At 31.9% G+C, this 21,313-nt stretch overlaps 1 long non-coding RNA gene across 1 annotated transcript; it reads right to left on the minus strand.

Annotated features, from left to right (window-relative positions):
* Positions 1-17,517: 17,517 nt before the first annotated feature.
* Positions 17,518-19,051, minus strand: LOC128169390 (uncharacterized). Its single transcript, XR_008241529.1, has 3 exons — positions 18,742-19,051; positions 18,418-18,475; positions 17,518-17,574 (listed from the first exon to the last, which is right to left on the minus strand). It is a non-coding gene; the product is annotated as an uncharacterized LOC128169390 (long non-coding RNA).
* Between the last annotated feature and the right edge of the window lie 2,262 nt (positions 19,052-21,313).

Genomic DNA, 21,313 nt, shown 5'->3' on the forward strand with positions numbered 1-21,313 from the left:
AAAAAACAAACAAACTAAGTGAATCATGCTTTCTCTTTTCTGATATATCATCTTTTAAAACTGCAAAGTTTACAAGAATAATAATTGAACACAGATTTATCTAAGCGTCACGACTTTACACAATTCTTATGTCCTTTAAATAAACATTAGACCTCATTTTTGACTAGAATTTCATAATTGGAAAGAGCTGTCATTAAGAGTGCATTTGATAAAAAAATAATAATACAAAATAAGGAAATTATTTAACAGCTCTTACTGCAAATCAAAACCTCAGAACTCACAATTGTATTTTTCGAACCGCTTAAATTTTGTATTTGATAATGTCTTACTCGTTTAAGCCCCTTTAACAATAGGCGCACGAGCAGAAGCAACCAAATATTCGTGCGACAGAACAAATTAGATATAAGTCGTCAATTGTTGCCGAAATAATCGCATATAAAAAAGTATTCGTACGAATTTCGCACGATCTAAGCGAGCGTTGTGCGATGTAAACGCATTGAATCTTGCGTTATATCTTGCGTCTGTATGCGACTGTTGTACAATGAAAGCAACTGTTGAAAGAAAATAAGATAGGAACGCGCGAGAGACTAGGTGATCGGACGATTGAACGTGCGCCAATGTGATTGGACGTGGGATTATGCGTGCCATGGTACGAATGATCGTGCGAATCAGAGGGGGGATATACACCGCCCATATTCAGTAGACATAGTTGGAAGCGAGAAAAATACAGATTTGCAGCAGCATTTATTATTAGACCCTATATCTCAATATAATTGTTCTATTATATCTGATTGGTTTAGAAAGTCACGTGACAGGGCGATGTCATGAGAATGAAAAAGCCGATATGAGCATTCGATGTAGACAAATATGATTAAATCAAAAATATTTAATTATCATGATGCTTTTTATCTCAGAACCAACTTAACTATGACTTATAAAAGAAAAGTGAGACAGTTACACGGAAAATCAAACAATCACGACGTAAATGTTGCGACTGTTGAAAAGTCATACATCATTAGAAATTAACGTATTTTGTGTAATCATATGTTGCTGGGTAAAACAAAACGTTAATGCATCAATGTTCGGATAATATGAAGATTTATTCCCCGGAAAAAATCATTTTTTTCGGGCAAAGCCCTCGGGAAATATGATTTTTCTTAAGAAAATAAATCTTCATACCTGTATTTCCTTCACCATTAAGCAATAAATGTATATTGAAAATTTTGTTCTTAAACAGAAAATATATGAAACAGGGTATATATACTTGTAGCAAAGCATGGCATATTGAGGCTGATAATTCGTGCAATGATAGTAAAATGTTGCAAGATTACATGAGACACGTTGAGCAACAGTCTCACGGTCGCGAAACAGACCCATAAACACCAGCGATTTATCTTTTGATCTTTATAAACTGTGTTACACACTTACGAGTACACAAAACGTTGTAAAACGTTCGTACTAATGTTTGTGCGTTGCACTGCGATACTTTGGATCACGTTTGGTTGCGTCTGAATAGTGTGCATGTCCACTATTCAGAGGAGACTTGATGAGACCAGTTAAACGTATGCAACGAATGCGAGAGCTCGTGCAACATAAGCGGGGACTCGTGCAACGTATGCGAGAGCTCGTGCGAAGCTAAAAAATTTCGATCCCAAAGTGGTGTAAATTGGTCGTGCGCCAATTGTGAAAGGGGCTTTAAGAGTACACCAATGCATGATGATAGAAAGTTTGCGTGTTTGCAACTAAGAGAGAGAGAGAGAGTGAGACAGAGACAGATTTACTCATAGTCTGATTGTTTTCTCGAAATAATCTTTTAATAAATTACAGTTCCACAAGTTTCATATTTTTTTACGATCAATGTTCATAATGTCAAATATAAGCTGAGTAATCGTGGCTCAGTAAGAATTAAACCAACGAATGCATGTGTATGTCTAGCTCGAAAGTGTTTGTATACAATGTGCATGTGCCATGAATTAAAACTTTTTTTCTAGAAATAAATCAATATGTGTTTACATAAAAGATAAACCATATCTCAAACAATTAACAAGATTCGGTAAAAAAAAAAATTAAATCCCGAGAAGACTGTTATAATTAATATCGGGGAATATTACTTTAAAAGTCTGACCTTGATGTAATATGAAGTCCTTTTTCAATTTTGATCTTGTATAAGAAAAAAAAAACAATTAAAGATTGTAGAAAAGCATACAATGTATATACGTTTTACATTGGTTGATTAAAAAATATTTTATTGAGAAAATAAATATGATAATGTATGCATATACATCTGGATCAGGTTTAGATTAATTATAACAAACCAGGTCAGTTTAAGCATTATTTACTATGCTATCTGGTCTAAGGCGACTAAGTTTGACTCCTGTAACGTGCAAGGGGTCACTGCCTGTGTTCCCCCTCAGGCCCGTACCCGAAAAAGAATCAGACATCCTTAATTGATGTCAATATTTACAAGTGCAGACTTCAATTACCATGCTTGAGCATACTTAGGAACTAATCGTTACGCAGACAGGAATGAACGCACACGTACGAAACGTCAACGGAAGCAGAGATGATCAAATGCATGCGCCAACAATGCAACCTTACCCAAGCAGAAAGCGCCTGTGCTAGAAAGACCAGAACACCAGCAGGGATGACCACAAACTAGTGATCTGCTGTAACCACCACCAACACAAGCAGGGATGACTGCACACATACATTGATGATATATAGAGCAGGGATCTCTGCACACTTAATATCGTAGGTTATTTTACACGAAGATTAGAAAGTGCAGGGATGTCTGCACACTCAATCTAGCCGTACGTGTCACGGTTTAACTACAAACAGTCGTTTTTTTTTACCCTTCCCTGTCTTTATATACGTGCTGGCTAGAATCATTCATTGGTTTTTAAAGTAAAGCAAACTGCGTAACCTTATCTAAAAGATCTTGCACACGACGACATATTTATACATACAAATGATTATGAAGCTAATTGGAACATTATTTACATTATCAAAAAATCAATAAATCAAAGGACAAAAACTCTAATGCAAAACTACTTTATTAAGCTGCCCGCTTCACTCCACATATTTTTTTTACAAGTCGGGGATTATGTTTCTATATTTTAAAATTATCTATAAAAAAATATCAACACGACATATCATGTATTGAAACATACCTTTATGATCTACCAAACGATGGTTGTGTTGATTTTTCATTTTCGACATCTTATAGTTCATGTATCTTATGAAAATGTCCACACACTGCTCTTAGCTGTTCGCAACTAAAAGGCGAGTGAAAGCGTTCTGTTGATTTGAATGGCAAACAAATGACATCGCTTTTAATAACTGATTTTAAATTTAATATTGTCTAAAATAAAACTCAAATTATTTTAAGCAATCAATCGATACATTCCCACAGTGATCGCTTTACTTAATCACAATTTTAAATACTGCTAAGGCTATATACAATTCAAATACATTTTCTATATTTATCTTGATTATCAATAGAAATTATTATTTTTCTTGCATACATTCTTTTTAGAGAATAAAATAGAACATTTTAAATTTAAAAAAAATTAAATGGAGCATCAAACAATACTTTGTCAAAAAAACCCAATTTTAGTGACATAAATAAAAGACATTAAAAAAAATATTGCAAGCTTCATGTGATGTTGTGTTTAAGATTGATCACATAATACAGTTAACTTACACCTCCGACAGACTTGTATTTTGAATGTCCTTTAAACAGTAAATGATTTGTTTTTTGTATGCTTTACATTTTCAGTTTATGACTATTTCTTGACGTTTGATCGCAATTATTTGGTTGCAATTTTACTTCCATGCATATACTCATCGGCATGTGTTTGCTACTTTATCATGTTGGCCCCCCCTCCTTTCTATTCCATACTCTGACTAGTTTAAAGATACATTAATACCGATAGAGAAAGTTGTATATGTTCAAATATTTGGAAAAAAAATGATTCATACACAAAAAACAGTAAAGAAATGGATGATTAAGATAACATTTCTGTTTTACTTTTGATTGTGGATAATTAAAATACATTTCCCTGTGTTCCTTTCTGTTAACGGATACAATGGAACGAAGAATGATATATTATTTATTTTCGACAATTACCTTAATTGATTTTGTGGATACACGACCTGGAAAAAACTGCAATATAATGTTCGCTAAAATCAGGAAAAAAAATTGCGAAATCATCTCAATAAATATTTGATATTAGATTTATTCGTTCTAGGAAAATTGTAATACAAGCACCATTTATTGATTTTGTCTTCGATTACTTTTCTACATTTAACTTTGATGAAACTTAATTCCAAGCGTATTTCAAACGTTTTTGAACGATTTTTTAACATATTAAAGTAGAGTTCTGAAAGTTGTAGATAATCAAATCTACTCTTTCAAATCATATACAGTTACGTTTATTTTAAACCTTACATGAATCCTCGTTCGTCAATTTAAATAACAAACTGTATAACAATTTAAATAGCAACTTAGTATATACAGTCTAGATAAAAAAATATATATATATTATATAAAAAAAGTCACATGCATATAAATAATTTGTTAACCACCAAACACCTTAGTAAAACAAATCAAAAGTGTATCACGACGTTAATCTTTATTTGTGCATTTCTATTGAAAAAAGGAAAGAAAATTTATATTGCCAACCTAACCAATCGATGACATTAAAATCCTAAAGCATATACTATAGGTTGCAAATATGAAATTTCATGTAATTATCAATTGATTTTATCAAAATATACAATTTTAACTTTAAAATTTATCTCAGAAGGAAAATAGAGAACTATTATATTGTTTCTGTAGCAACATATATTCTTGAGTTCTTAAATACATGGCGCTTTTATCTGCAATAATTTGCTTTTTGTCTTGTAGGGTAAAAAATAGCTATAAAGTTATAGTTATAAAATTTACTTTGAAGAAAATCCCCCGGGCTTACTTCCATGTTAAACAACGAAAATGAACCAAAATCAATTTTAGATCCCCCTCCCCCTTTTTTGATCGGTACGAATTCTCTGAGTTGACTCAATAGTTTTTTCTGCACATTTCAGGAATTAAAGAAAATGATAATGCCTCGATATTTTTTTTTCATTCGTTCATAATTTTGTTGTGGTCTTCTGCTTCCTGTCCTGGGTAAAAAAAAACCATTGTTTCCACAAGATCACTGACAAGAAAAGACGTAAACATCAAACCCATTGTGATTGTAATGTAAATGTGTTTAAACTATATTGTTTGATATGTCCTAACGTCCGTGCTATCTAAAGTACTTCAAACATGATTTATTTTCTTCATTTTGTTAAATTTACATGAAATGAATATAAATCCTTTCATAGGTCATCTATACAATGATAAATAGAGAAACAATTTCTTCTTCCCGTCATATATCTTCAATATCTCCTGTAGTTTTGTCAAATGTTATTTTCGCAATTTATCAGAATTAGAAATGATGAAGACACGGACAATTTAATGAATGATAGATACGTTATTGAAGATGGGTTTCATTTTGTTAACCGTTATAATCGGTTCTAACCGAACAGCTTAACTTAATCAAAATGTTGATAAGCTCAGCTTTCTTTTTACTGTTTTAGTTAGTCTGATAAACAAATAAATACATTGGAAATACCTACAAAATTTACAAACTTTTAATTGTTTTCCAGCAATTCTGTTTCCTGTCCGAGGACAAAAAACGTTGTCTCAACAATCTGTCAGTTTGGGCAGAGACTTGAAAAATCAAACTTTAAGGAAAGATAGACCTATGTATGCATTTATGTTTAGCTTGCTTTGTTTGAATCGGAGTGACTACCGGTCGTAACCGACAGTTCTTTAAATATTGTTCCTGTTTTTATTTTTGGTAAGCTCTGGAAACTTGCTTGCGGTGTATTCTATATTATGATTATTTCTTACACCAAAAAAAAAAGTACAAATAAATACATTTATTTAGGAACGGAATAATATATACTCGTAAACACCAATTTCCGTGGATAATGTAAATTTTACATTTCCAAGCATAGATAATTCCTTGTTCAATGATCGTATCCTTATAAATGTATGATTACTGTAAATTCCTTATTTTACCCGAGAACTCAATTCTGCGATTCCACTGTTTACATTTTATAGACCAAATGGCGAGAATATAAAATACCGAGCACCATTTTTTTTTGTTATAACTTAATATAGCTAAAAATTCAGAAAGATGAAACCATTCTTTTTTAATTTGCGAGGACTGCTTCTCGCGATTTTACGCGGATAATAATTCCTGGTGTTAAATTAGGAATCTACACTATTATTCATATTTCAAAAAATGAACAAATAAATTTAAAAAAACGAATCAGCAACAAAACTAACAGAAAATATCAATAAATCAATTTCTACAATATTAAAGAAACATGTATTACCTATGAATATGTACATACATTTTTGTCGGTTATATATGTATTGGTTTTTGAAAGCAAGGAAGGTATTAGCAATTTAGTACAAAAAACTAAACACAGGATGAATGACCATCTTTAAGTCCTCCTTAAAGATAGCTTAAAGGTGTTTAAAGGTAGCTTAAAGATGATCTCTAAGCCACCTTTAAGCTACCTTTAAGCTATAAGTATTGCTTAAAGGTGGCTTAAAGAAAGCGTAAAGATGGCTTAAAGGCAGCTTAAAGACTATCTTTAAGCCACCTTTAAGCCACCTTTAAGGACAACTTATAGGTCCTTAATGTCCAAACTTCTTTAAGCAACCTTTAAGCTACCTTTAAGCCACCTTTAAGCCATTAAAAAAAATTGAATTCAATATTGTGCTTAATTTCCAACAAAATGTATTAACTTTATGAAAGAAAAGGTATTAAAACGGTTTTTGTTCTAAAAAAAAAAATTAAAAAAAAAAACACAAAAAAAAACGGCCACGGCGAGAATTGAACCCGGGACCCTTAGTTTACTAGCATCACCACACATCCTCTGCGCCACGGCAACTTACATAAGTATAATGTTTTTATATCCTATATATCAGTGGATATTGAATCACTGTATTGAATTTGTTTATTTGAAAAGATTTTGACAAACCATTCAGTTTGTAACAATCAATTATATCTAATTTATAAATTGCATGCATGCATGTATTTAGAATGAAATACGGAACTTGGTCTTCAGTGAACAAAAATATATTAAACCTAAATGGAAACCGTTAGGTTCACTATAGTAGCTAGGCTTTCTTAGTTAATAAATTTAAACCGAGTAGATATACGTTCTTCTAATTTATAGCTATAAAAATGTAAGAAAGAAAATGAAATCATTTCTTTTATTAAATGCATTGATACTATTAGGGTATTTGTTCAATTTCCCGCAATTTCCCGGTTTTCATGATCGCGGCGCCATTCCAATATGTACATGATTTTTAAACTATCAATTCTATAACAAACAAAATTACCAATTACTGGTGACGTATTTACTACATGTGGCAATTGCAAATGACTTGTACATACAATTGTATGATGTGCCAGGCCGGGTATATTTGACATAGTTACCCTTATACATATATTTAAATAATCAACCCCTATTTATGATCACCGGTACATTAATTAATTAGCCTCAAGATTTTACTCTTACATACATGTATCGTTAATTTGTAGACGTAACATCTTTGAAACCCAGAGCTAGGAAATAATACTTTGAAAATGAATTACAAATGTAAATTAACTTTTATTCACTAGACTTATCGTATACTCGTACATACTAAGATTCAACGCCTTTAGAAACCCTGACGTGCACCTGGGCACACGACACACCTGTTGTGTATATCTTGTATATTCTGTGTTAGTTCCAGGGGTTTTCTTAAGTTGGACAAACAATAGACTTTAATTAGATATACACAAACATGCACCTGGGCACACGACACAACTGCTGTGTATATCTTGTATATTCTGTGTTAGTTCCAGGGGTTTTCTTAAGTTGGACAAACAATAGACTCTAATTAGATATACACAAACGAACAAAACTATGTCTAGACAAACAAAGCAGTAATATCCTGCCCGATATAACAAAGGCAGTTGAGAGTCTTTTCATCTTTAACATGTATCTAGCAGATCTAGAGTTAGAAATAATGAAAATTGAAAAAAAAATACAAACCTTAAACCGATTAACAAATTAAATCATGCATTTTTTGTTCATTATCTTTATTTTGTTTGATAACCGGATGAACTTAGAGAGAGAGAGAGAGAGAGAGAGAGAGAGAGAGAGAGAGAGAGATTGAGATTTTTTTCACCGATTAATTTATAATAGGAAACAAACATACTTTAATTAGTTTTATGCACATATTAAGATACAGAGACTGCGCTCATACCTACAATAATTTTGAAACCCCCCAAAAATTATAAAGAATTTTATAACGGCAATCTGTGTCCATCAGAGCGGTGCTGATGATAGCGATCTGTGTTTAATGGAACGACGATTAAAACCGCCTGGAACACCCCCCCCCCCCTTCCTTGGAAATTATATTATCACTCGGATGACCCCCTCCCATCTCTATAAAAGAGCTTTTGCATTTAATATATGTTTTTATTGTTCAGCTTGATCAATATTGACTTAAAGGCCACTTAAAGACAGTGTAAAGGCAGTGTAAAGAGAGCGTAAATGCCACTTAAAGATGCTTAAAGGTGGCTTAAAGGTGGCTTAAAGGTAGCTTAAAGAAGTTTGGACATTAAGGACCTATAAGCACTTGCTTAAAGGTGACTTAAAGGCGGCTTAAAGGTTGTATAGCCTTTAAGCTCCTTTAAGTCACCTTTAAGCCACCTTTAAGGACTTGCTTAAAGATGGTTTTTCGCCCTGTGAAAATCATTGCGTATCACTTTATTGATCTGTCGTTGACATTGTTTTAAATATTAAATTCCTAATTTTGGATGATAGGAAAATACATTGATTTTAATGTCAATATATGTACGTAATGTAGCTTCAAGTAGGCAATTATTATTCATTTATTATTTATCACATTTTATTGAATTTAAAGCTCGTCGGTGCAATTGATACATCGAACGTCAGCATTAAAATTGATTTTTGTATGTGATATTTTTAGAATTCCAAAAACTTTTGATTTGTCTTGGTTTCTTTTAGAGATTTTTCTTTTTTTATTAAATACAAATATGTTCGGTGCGTCGAATGATCTATACAGATTTGAATTTACTAAGTCTTCTTGGTTAAGTTCAGGGTCAATGATAAACGAAATCATTCTGAGACTTCCAAACATATCATGACAAACAACATACACGGACCGTAAGCTGTCACACCATGTTTTTTGCTACCTCTGGTGGATTCTTTGTAAGTAATACATAACAAACCATTGTGAGTTTAACCAAAAAAAAATGTTTCAGAATTATTTTTTTGGCGAAAAATGGAAAACTAATTATTTGTCCGCCATATGTTATCTATCCGAGTACCTTTGTATTCAAAGTAGAGAGCGTCACCACTACGCTATTATGCTTATTATTAAGAAAGGTAAAAACTGTTTAGTTATGTAATCAATTTTGAAGATGACACCAGAAGAAAAAAGAGATCCAGCGTTCTTCAGTCCATATGAAGTTGATACCGAATGTTGTGAAGCGTAATGAATAGATGGCAAATATTTATGTGGCAAATTCAACTAGTGAAATGCCAAAAGAAGTCCCGTATTTCAGTTCAGACTTCTGTTATAACTATGGAGGGGAAAGATGGGCCGCTAAATGAAGCAGGGGCACAAACCATTTGTCATGTTTGTTCATCTGCAAAAACTCAACCTTTAAAAAGGAACCAGAAACACTTTAAACTAAAAAGAACAAATTAAAACAAATATTTAAACTTTGCCAATGTATCAGCTTGATGAATATCTGCTGATGAGTATACCAATAAATCATAAAATATGGGGTACCATCATTGTAAATTTTGTCTAAAAAAAGAAAAAAAAAAGAAAAAAAAACCTTGCCTGCCTCATCAACATTTCAAAATTTTGGCCCGAGAAACTAATGATTAATTTTTTTGGCCTTATCGGAATGATTAATATAGTTTTAAAAGACGAAAGTAGAAATATATACAATTTCGTCTTTGATTAACACTACAAATTTATTTTTTATTGCTTATTCCAAAATGCTCAAAGAATGAATTGTTAAGACAAGACGCAAGCGGGATTGGCATAATTGAAAGAAAAGAAAAACACAAAAGTATGTCAATTTTATTAAATTAATCCATAAAATCGCTGACCATTATATGAATATAAGCAATGAGCTCTAGGTATCATTCTTTAAACATTATGAGGTGAAAGCTTTGGTCGGGAGTAATATCAAAGACACGATGTAGTACCGATATCGATGATATTGACGATATTGTATCGATATCGAATCACTGATTTCGATATAATAGAACTTCAATGCATATATACAGAAGAATAGCTGTCCAAATTTAACGTCAATATTTAACGTCGATATCATCGATATCGACGATATCGTATCGGTATCGGTTTTCTTTGTCCTCAACTGAATTTGTACAAATTCATATCGATATCATCGATATCGTATCGATATCGAGTTGTAGATGTACACAACTACAGCTGTCCATTTTAACGTCGATATCGTTTCGATATCGATTTGCATATGTACAGAACGCAATCTGCCAATATTTAACGCCAATATCGACGATACCGTATCAAAATCTATTTTCCTTTGTAAACAACTTAAGTTGTCGATATTTTATGTCGATATCGACGACATGGTATCGATATCGATTTGTATATAAACACAACTGCAATTCACCATATTTTAACGTCGATATCGACGATATCGTAACGATATCGATTGATATATGTACACAACAAAAGCAATTTGCTTTTGTGCAGAATGTTATCATGTACTTTGGAAAACTGTAATATGCTTATCTTTAGATTTGACTATCTAGATAATCACAATTATACTATTTTACAATCCTTAAGACCCATCATTAAGACGTTCTTCTCATTGTTGTTTATTAAATTTTATTACCGATGATTTCAAAAAGAATCATAAAAGTCAATTTTAAGGTTGATATTGTCATTTGAAATAATATTGGTTTATTTTTTTAAATGCAATTTTAAAGATCGCTATTGTTTAAGATATCGTCATTTTGTGTACGATATCGCCTACAAATAGTTAGCCTTAAAACCTATTATTTGTCGATATCGATATCGTCATTTTGTTGTCGATATCGTCGAAATTAACAACAAAGTTGGTCGTGGACATGTATGTTGGTCGGAGCGTGACCAAATATATCATAAACGCTTTTGAGCTTTATTGGATTTGACCACGACCAACAAAAGTTATCAACCTATAATACCTAAAGAATGATCCCATATTTCTTTAATAAAAGAAATAAAAAGACGAAATAGTGTTTTTTATAATATCTGATTTAATCAACTCCGTTCATGATTTCTTTAAACCACTTGCGGCTAATAGTAACGGTGTCTCCAGACACCTGATCAGAATTAAAAACATCTATTGCAAAATCCAAATTGTGGAAATTATAACCATCTGTTTTCAATTTGGGGAAATCTAAACTAGCATAGTATATATCATCTTCGTTGCTATTGTTGTATGAGTAGAAATATTCGTAGAACATGGCCTTGTACACAGGACTGGGCGAATTCACGTCCTGTAATTCCACAGGGAACGGGTCGTGTGATAGGGAGCTCAAATGTGCAATAAATGATATACTTAGTTTGTTTTTGTTTCCGCAATTCCTTACTGTAGCTGCAAACTATGTGCGATTGTCCCTCATTACCTTCCCAATCCCCACATCGCAGCTGTTTTCTATAAAGCTTGTTTGAGTGCGTAAATTAAAATAAAAATTTGGGTGTATTTCAATTTTTTCTCCGGTTGAGTTCGACTTTACTGTTATCATTCTTATCTTACCATAGTTCTCAACTACGATTCGGGCTTCAAATACATGGCCCCTAACTGTAAAAAAAATACGCAAACTATAATAAGTAATGAATGGTTTTTTTATTTGTTAATAAAAAATAAATATGTCACTACTAAAAAAAGATGAATAAATTAAAATGGATTAGTGTGGACAATATCAATAGCAGTAGAAAAAGTAGTTACAACCTTTTTTTCAAACTATCCACGGTTTTGCCTTTATATATAACCTCTGTATCAGGGGGTCCTTGAAAGAGACCAACATGCGCCATGTGGCTCCCATTCATTGGGTTAACAGTCAGGGACACTGTTTGAATTAATGGTTTTCCGAGACTGCGGACGGTTTCAGCAACCTGCAATATGCTATCAATGACTAGCAACTTTTTCAAACTGAACAAGGGAAGGACATCTAAACAATCATATCTAATGCTAGCACTAACTAGCAATTTTTTAACTGTTTTTACGTACATTGTATTACGTAAACTTCTGTTTCAGAAGAAACAGTTTTGTTGAATTTTACATGTATCAGTCTATTTCAAATTTCAAAGATATGAAAAAATGAAGAATATAAGTAATAAAAAAAAATAACATAAAGTATATCACTGTAAGCTGACTAGTTGTTAACTAAAAGCTGACTAAATGACATATCTATTTCATTTAATTACTTTTTTAACCATTTCTATTCAGTCCACAGAATGGCATCACTTCGTCTTCTTGATATCTTTATTCTGGCTAAATTTGTTAATATCCTACCCCGTATTTAACATTGTCCTTGGCCGCTTTAGAGTTATACCCTAAAGGTTAAATTGGTGTTTGATGTATGTAATTGTTATGAATGTCTCTCATAATGTACCATTTTGCAAAAATAGTTTATAATAATTTTCTAAATATAAGAAATTGCCATGCTTTCACTGAAAAGGTTGCATTTTGGTTTAACAAAATCTTATGACGTAATAGTTTAATACTGCATATCTCTTATTTTACGCCAGCTCTAAGTTACGCATTTAACCGTCATTTAACCCTTTAGCACCAAAACCGCAAGAATATAGTATCGCGAAATTGTTGGCATTTTTGTTAAGCTTACATCTGTTTAACCAAATATAGAGATTTTAGTAATCCGCGATAGGTGCTTCTCGCGATGTTACGCGTGTTATAATAACCCGTGTTTAATTAGGAATATACAGTACACCGTATACCCAGTAATGTTCGCGATGATCTAGGTTTCGTTTTTTCGGTGTTCTCTTTCAAATCGCAAAATATTGAATATTCAGAAATTATATCCTGTATTATTTTCTATATATACTTTTAAAATTGCAAAACAAAAAAATACTGACGCAAATTAGGGATGGTTAAGATTTTCGTCGTTTTCGCCAATTTTGTGACACGCGAATAAAACGGATATACAGGACTTTGCACGTACATTGAACATACCCTTGTTTGAAGAAATATGCTCGACTAGACTTGAGTTACCAATTACATTTAACTATGAATTTAACTTAAGTTAATTAATAATAAATCATAAAAAAACTTACACAGTTGTGGTTTCAAAACAGTACGGCCACTGTCATCATAGCAACATACAACCCTTTCAATGTCATCCCCTTCCTTTGTATCCTCTAGAAATTTAGACCACCATACACAGATAAACATGTCCTTTATATAAGCAAAATCTTTATTTCATTTACAAATTGCTATCAAATTATTGACTTAACTACCTTTATTATTGCAATCTAAATAGTAATTTGCATAAGCTTCCCTTGCAATTTTCAATACAAATTCATCATTTATATTCTAAACACAGGTTTTGACCTTATATGTAAATGTCGACTGTTTAAACGAACAAGAAAGTTGAAGATTAAAAGCAGTCATTTGGAATCTGAAATATCATGGAACGGATATTTATTCAAAATGCATTTATTATATTTTAAGAGTTAAAAAACAGTTTCCGATTAACCTCGCTTTAAGAGGTCATCAGAGAACGAGTACAATAGAACAGGTCTGTTATATGCTTAATATGTAAACACGATTCTGGAAATTGATACCTTATGAATCATAAGATAATATAGCATTTGTTGTTTTATCATTTAAATGCAAAGGTTAAAATATAAATGTTTAGGCATTTATTGTTAGCTTACATTTCATAATTTGATCTTTGTAGTTTTTTTATCGAGCCTTTTACATATTTGTTTTACATGTTATTAGACATCGAACAAAATATACGAAACTGTCTATGTATACGTGAAATTTTTCGTCGTTTTTTTGTTTTAAATCAAAGATATGCAAACCGTTCATATCCATAGTTTTAAATTTGGACGTAAAACGAGTATAAACACCTTAGAATTTATATTATTATTAAAGAAAACTGAATATTATTTACCTAAATAGGGCTTATCATTTGCGCGACGAAGTTACAAGCAAATAGTTAGCATAAAATTAAAAAGAAAATAGTATGACCTTATTTAGGGTTAACGTTTCATAATCAGTTAATCTACATGCAAGTATTTGTTCTCATGAGTAAATAAATTATAGATAATTATCTATGTGACTGCCGGCAAAATTTTCATCGACTGTAATAATTTTGAATGGTGATTGTCAGAACACCACGTTGTTATTGTTTAAATATTCTGATAGAAGCTTATTTAAAGTTAGATTTAATGTAAATAAAATGGTCAAAATATGGATATCCTTAATGCCAGTCCCCTTTACAAATTAAATCTTCCTATTATGGAATAAATGACTTGTAGGCCATGAACCTCGATAAATGAATAAAAGGATATTTACGCAAATACACGGCCATTTGGAATGCTACGTGAGTTTGATTTAGCTCTGTTATTCTGAGATTGAATGTCGGTGATGAGGACTGTGTTTGTGTATTTCTGTGGTCATTCTGTTTTGTAGTCTTGGCGACACCTCGGTAAGATATCTTTTTATCCAACTCAGACTTTACAGTTTTTAAGGAACAGTACCGATCAGACCCAACCTAACACCAGCGTTAACCCCAACTGAACCCCGGGTTTACTTTTTGGGTTTACTTGTGGTTTACTCTGGGTTTACTTTTTGAAATTTTGGGTCCTCTCGGGGTTTACTTTGGGTTTTCTCGGGGTTTACTTTGAAATTGCTTTTGAGGTCAACTGCATGCACTGAAGTGTGAAACACACAAGTATTTTATCTTACCATGCTACTGCCTTTAATTCCTACCCTTTGTATATTCCGAATACACAGTTAGCGTCTGCTTTCAGGGTATACTTCTGACTGGGTTTATTCTCTGTGTCCACTCTGGGTTTACTTTGGGTTTACTCTGGGTTCACTCTAGTAAACCCGAAGTAAACCCAGAAAGTAAACCCAGGGTTTAGTTGGGGTTACTTTCTGTTAGGTTGGGTCTGATCGGAAAAATCCGGTTATTAAAATGGTGAAATGGCGGGCGGGCGGCTGCCAAAAGGGTACTCTTGTTGTACAGATAACTCCTCCTACAGTTTTCAAGATAGGAAATTGTTCTTTTGTAGATCAATTGTACATATATCAGAGGTGTGCATATTGCAAGGATTTTGATTTCCGATAATTTATCGAAAAAATACCAGCTTTTGAACTTAGTCATTTTTTGGCAAAATATTGCATATAGGGTACCCTTATTGTACGGATAACTCCTCCTACAGTTCTCAAGATAGGAAGTTTTTCTTTTGCAGATCAATTGTACATATATATTAGAGATGTGCATATTGCTAGGATTTTGATTTTTGATAATTTATCGAAAAAATACCAGCTTTTGAACTTAGTCATTTTTTGGCAAAATATTGCATATAGGGTACCCTCATTGTACGGATAACTCCTCCTACAGTTCTCAAGATAGGAAGTTGTTCTTTAGCAGATCAATTGTACATATATCAGAGGTTTGCATATTGCTAGGATTTTGATTTCTGATTATTTATGAAAAAAATACTAGCTTTTGAACTTAGTCTATTTTTGGCAAAATGTTGAATAAAGGGTACTCCATTTCAGTGGATACGGGTTGACATGGATTATGGATACAGTTCACATAAAAGAAAACCCGATTTGCTGTCACATTGACAGCTTTTCACTTGTTTTGGTTTCAATTGATTTGTATGAATATGATTATAGCTTGTTTGGTAAAGTATTGGGGCTTATGGACTTAGATCTTTTTGAAGCCTTGTATTCATATCTACTGATTATAATTTTTAAAGTTATTACGTTATTGTCACCATTTTCATATCTTTTGACTATTAGACTAATATACTTCTGAATGTAAACATTCGAAATATTAACATTATTCTATTATTTTTACTTTTGTTTACTCTAAAATATATCGATTTTGAAATGAAAAATGACATGTTTAATTTTTGGAAGTCTTATTTATTTTGTGAATTATCAACAGAATACTACGACTCTAAGGAGTGGAAAACTAACAATTGGACCGGTATTTGTGACACTCACCCCTAAAGCCATTTCTTCCTACGCAAGTTTTGATAAGATTTTCAGGACATCCAGATACATCGGTGTTTGTTAAGGTACTTCACTACACCAAAATTTTATTTCATTTTTCATTACAGTACCAATAGTTAGACAGATATCAAATATCCATGTGATGATAGTAATATCTTAAGTATTTTAAAATAATTTTTTAATGTTTTTTGTGATTTTCATTTTGAAAAATATTTCCAGTACATAGTCAATAAAATAGAAGAAGTAATTGTTTCAAAAGTTAGATCATTTCCTAAGACTATTAAAAAAAATACAACACCTCATATCATTCAAATATATTTTTATTAAAATTATTTGTGTTTTTACTCAAAACAATCAATGTTCGTATCTTCTTAATCTGTGAATGAATAATTTCGAAATTTTGTTAAAAAAAGTAAAGAAGTGTAACAAAATGAATACAATATAAAAAATTGAATGAAAAATGTTACAAATATAATTGAAATAATTTTTCAAAAAATAATATGGTATGAAAGATCCACTTGTAAGAGTTATCTTTCCTAATTCTACGGACTGAATCACCATGGGACTTTTTCATGTCTAAAACATACTATTTTCAATACTTTGTTTGAAATGATGTAAATTTGCTGCATTTTTTGTTTAACTATTAGAATATAAATAAAAAGTATATGACTGAAAACTACTGGTAATTGAATTTAGAAATTAAACCTTTTGATTGTAATAGAAAATAGAAAAGAAAACAATATATATATATATATATAGCCTTCACACATTAAAAGAAATTTACTTACATATTTCAGCAAGTACTCTTTGCAAACTATTGTACAATGAAGGATCAATAATATGACTTAATAAATCATTAAAGAAAATTTTATTCTAAAAAAAAAACTCACATAAATTTACACACAAATGCATGCAATGGACAATACAACAGAAAAAAGGACAATACAAAAGAAAAAATAGGAATTATAATAATACTGATATATATTTTATATTTAAAAAACTTGCATGCAACAACATGTACTACAGACACAGACACAAAGAACACGAACAGTACACCACACATAATACTTACATGATGAACATCAAGTTGATATGCTATGGAAACACAAGCTTTTCAAACCAACATGATCGACATGCTTACAAATAGTGTGTTTTTCCTCAACGATGTCACTAAACATGTTAAAATCTGCAATTGTATAATACATCTAAAAATTTATGGAACAAATTAAAAAATATTTAAACATTAATAAATTCTACATATATTATTAAAATCACTGTTCAGAACAAGCCTTAACTATCAAAATAAGTTTAGCAAAAGTGATCATAAATTTTTCCAACTACAGTTTTGTTTTTTGTTACCCTAACATTGCCCTGCTCGGTCTTTTCTCCTAAAACCATCTTTAAACCATAAGCACCACCCCTTTCAATAGCAAGTCTAAGATGGTCATAAGACAGTCCAGACAAGGCAATTTTTTTAAGCATGTAGGGAGATATGCATGAAGAGAGGGGAGCTAGTGTAGCAATCAATTCATTAGTTTTACTCTTGCTCTCAATGGAAGAAATAATAAAGTCTACACCAAAACTGTGCTTCAGCATAATTTCATATGAAACTTTATGATGTAGAACCAAAGATTGTAAGGCCTTAACATCCTCCAATGCTGAATGGGCATTGAAAGCCAGTCCCATAGTATCTTGTACCAGTGTCTATAGTTTATAGGAGTGTTGTTCTGGCAATATTTCTCTAAATACATGAAGACTGTCAACAAATCCAGCTATTGTTGATTTTAGTCCACTCTCTGGATACTGCATAACAGATCTCATTAGAATTACAGAATCAAATACCTTTCCGTTATGACAAACTAGGATAGGATTTGGAAAATTTTTCAGCCATATATTAAACTCTGTCAAACACGTCTGAATGTCAACTGAGTTCACTTTTGTTTGTTGGTAAAACAATTGTCCACTGGCAACATGGAGACCTGTAACTGTGGTTGCATTGGCAGAAATGGGGAATTTGGGAAGAACATACCTATTAAAGGTTTCTTCTTCAAATATGCAAGCAAGCTGTGTTATTTCTGCTGATGTACCTATGAAATAAATTAATTACAATGAAGTATACGAGCTATGCTTCCTTGAATCAAATTTTAACAATAAATAATGTATAAAAAGCAATGTTACTTAAAGCAAACTGTTCACATGTGCTGATAAAATTTTGTTTTACTGTAAGTGCCCAATAACAATAAAATACATATATTATTTTAATGCAATGAACATATAATAATAAGTAAAATATGTCTGCATGATTCATTCATGAAATGTAATTTCCAGTGTTAAAACAAATGATTGTTCAAACCTAGTCCAGTTGTTTCCAGGTCAAAATAAAGAAGGTTTGAGTCTGTATGGGTAGGCACTGAAACAGGTTTGGAAGCAGGGGTGCAATCTGGGATTTCTTCTATTACAGCATCAGCACAAGACAATCCAACACATGATTCATAGGTTGTTCCTTCTTTTATTTCTGAAGTTGATATCTATTGATAAAATTTTACAATGTGAGTTAATTTGACATTGCTAATGGATTGTTTGAAATATAACAATGTTAATTGATTGTAAAAAGAAATTAAATCTTGACACTTAACAAGAAAAAATAAGAACAATTCAACTTACTTGGCTTGATTTCAATTTCTTTAGTTCATGTCTTCGTCTTTTGCATTCAACAGTGCTTTGTCGCAATTTTTCTTTTTCTCTCTTCCGAGAAACCCTCCTTTCATGTACATTTGTGTGCATCCCTGGCGAGAGCATCAAAGTATCGTAAACCTGATGAAAAATAAAATAAAATATACAGAGAGCAATAATTACATTTTATATACATATTACATGCATACATTTCTTATTCTGTAACTAGCTGTTATAATGATATATACTATAGTAATTATTCTATGTAACATCTGATATACCTTTCCAATTGTCAGATGTCCAATATTCTTATGTGCAACAGCAGCTACTACTCTAAAGGATGTGCTCTCAGATCCACTGTAATATAATGCTTTGGGATTTTTGCAGGCCACTATTTTGTTGAAGTTTTCATTTGCCTGAGTGCTTCCAATATTGGAAAGTTTACTTGCATTTTTAGCTAAATCACTGAACAGATGCTGTAAATATTTGAGTAAATCCACTCCAGAAAAATATTTTCCATATGGTAAACACAGGGCAAAACACAATCTTTAAGCAAGTCCTTAAAGGCGGCTTAAAGGTGGCGTACAGGTGGCTTAAAGGGGATACAATCTTTAAGCCACCTTTAAGTCACCTTTAAGCTGAGCTTATAGGTCCTTAATGTCCAAACTTCTTTAAGTCACCTTTAAGCATCTTTAAGTGACATTTACGCTCCCTTTAAGTTGTCTTTAAACCATCTTTAAGTTCCCTTTAAGTCAAGTTTGATCAAACTGAACAATAAAAACATGTATTAAATGCAAAAGCTCTTTTATAGGGAGGGGAGGGGGTGACCCGAGTGATTATATAATTTCCAAGGAAGGGGGGGGGGGGGAGGGGGTGTTCCAGGCGGGTTTGATTGTCGCGCCATTAAACACATATCGCTATCATCAACAACGCTCCGATGGACACAGATTGCCGTTATAAAATTCTTTGATTTTTTTTATATTTCAAAATTATTCAAAATTATTGTAGGGGTGGGCGCAGTCTCTGTATCTAAATTTGTGCATGAAATTATATTTAAGTATGTTTGTTTCCTATTATAAATTAATCGGTGAAATCTCTCTCTCTCCCTCTCTCTCTCTCTCTCAGTTTATCCGGTTATCAAACAAAATAAAGATAATGAACCAAAACTGCATGATTTAATTTAATAATCGGTTGAAGGTATGTATTTTTTTTTCAATTTTAATTATTTCTAGGTCTAATTCTAGATCTGCTAGATACATGTTAAAGATGAAAAGACTCTCAACTGCCTTTGTTATATCGGGCAGGATATTACTGCTTTGTTTGGTTTGACATAGTTTTGTTCGTTTGTGTATATCTAATTAGAGTCTATTGTTTGTCCAACTTAAGAAAACCCCTGGAACTAACACAGAATATACAAGATATACACAACAGGTTTGTCGTGTGCCCAGGTGCAAGTCAGGGTTTCTAAAGGCGTTGAAATCTTAGTATGTACATGTATACGATAAGTCTAGTGAATAAAAGTTTATTTACATTTGTAATTCATTTTCAAAGTATTATTTACCAACTCTGGGTTTTAAAAAATGTTACATCTACAAATTAAAGATACATGTATGTAAGAGTAAAATCTAGAGGCTAATTAATTCCTGTACCGGTGATCATAAATAGGGGTTAATTGTTTAAATATATGTATAAGAGCAATTAAGTCACATACCCGGCATGGTACATCATACAATTGTATGTACAAGTATATGTATACATCATTTGCAATTGCAACATGCAGTAAATACGTCACCCGTAATTGGTAATATTGGTTGTTATAGAATTGATAGTCAAAAAATCATGTATACAAGTAAATGTTTAAACATACTGGAACGGCGCCGTGATCATGAAAACCGGGGAAATTGCGTAGAACTAATACCCTAATAGGTTCAATGCATTTAATAAAAGAAATGATTTCATCTTTTTTCTTGCATTTCATTTAGCTGTGAATTAGATGAACGTTTATCTAGTCGGTTTAAATTTATTTACTAAGTAAGCCTAACGTAAAAAATACACATTGAATACATTGATTCAATATACACTGATATATAGGTTATAAAAACTCCTTAAATATAAAAGTTGCCGTGGCGCAGAGGAAGCGAGGTGAGGCTGGTAAACGAAGGGTCCCGGCTTCAATCCTCGTCTTGGGCGTTTTGATTATTTTCTTTTTCATTTTAATTTCTAGAATAAAAACCGTTTTTAACATCTTTTTT

Source organism: Crassostrea angulata, unplaced genomic scaffold (genome assembly GCF_025612915.1).
Source record: "Crassostrea angulata isolate pt1a10 unplaced genomic scaffold, ASM2561291v2 HiC_scaffold_124, whole genome shotgun sequence".
NCBI classification, from domain to species: Eukaryota; Metazoa; Mollusca; class Bivalvia; order Ostreida; family Ostreidae; genus Magallana; species Magallana angulata.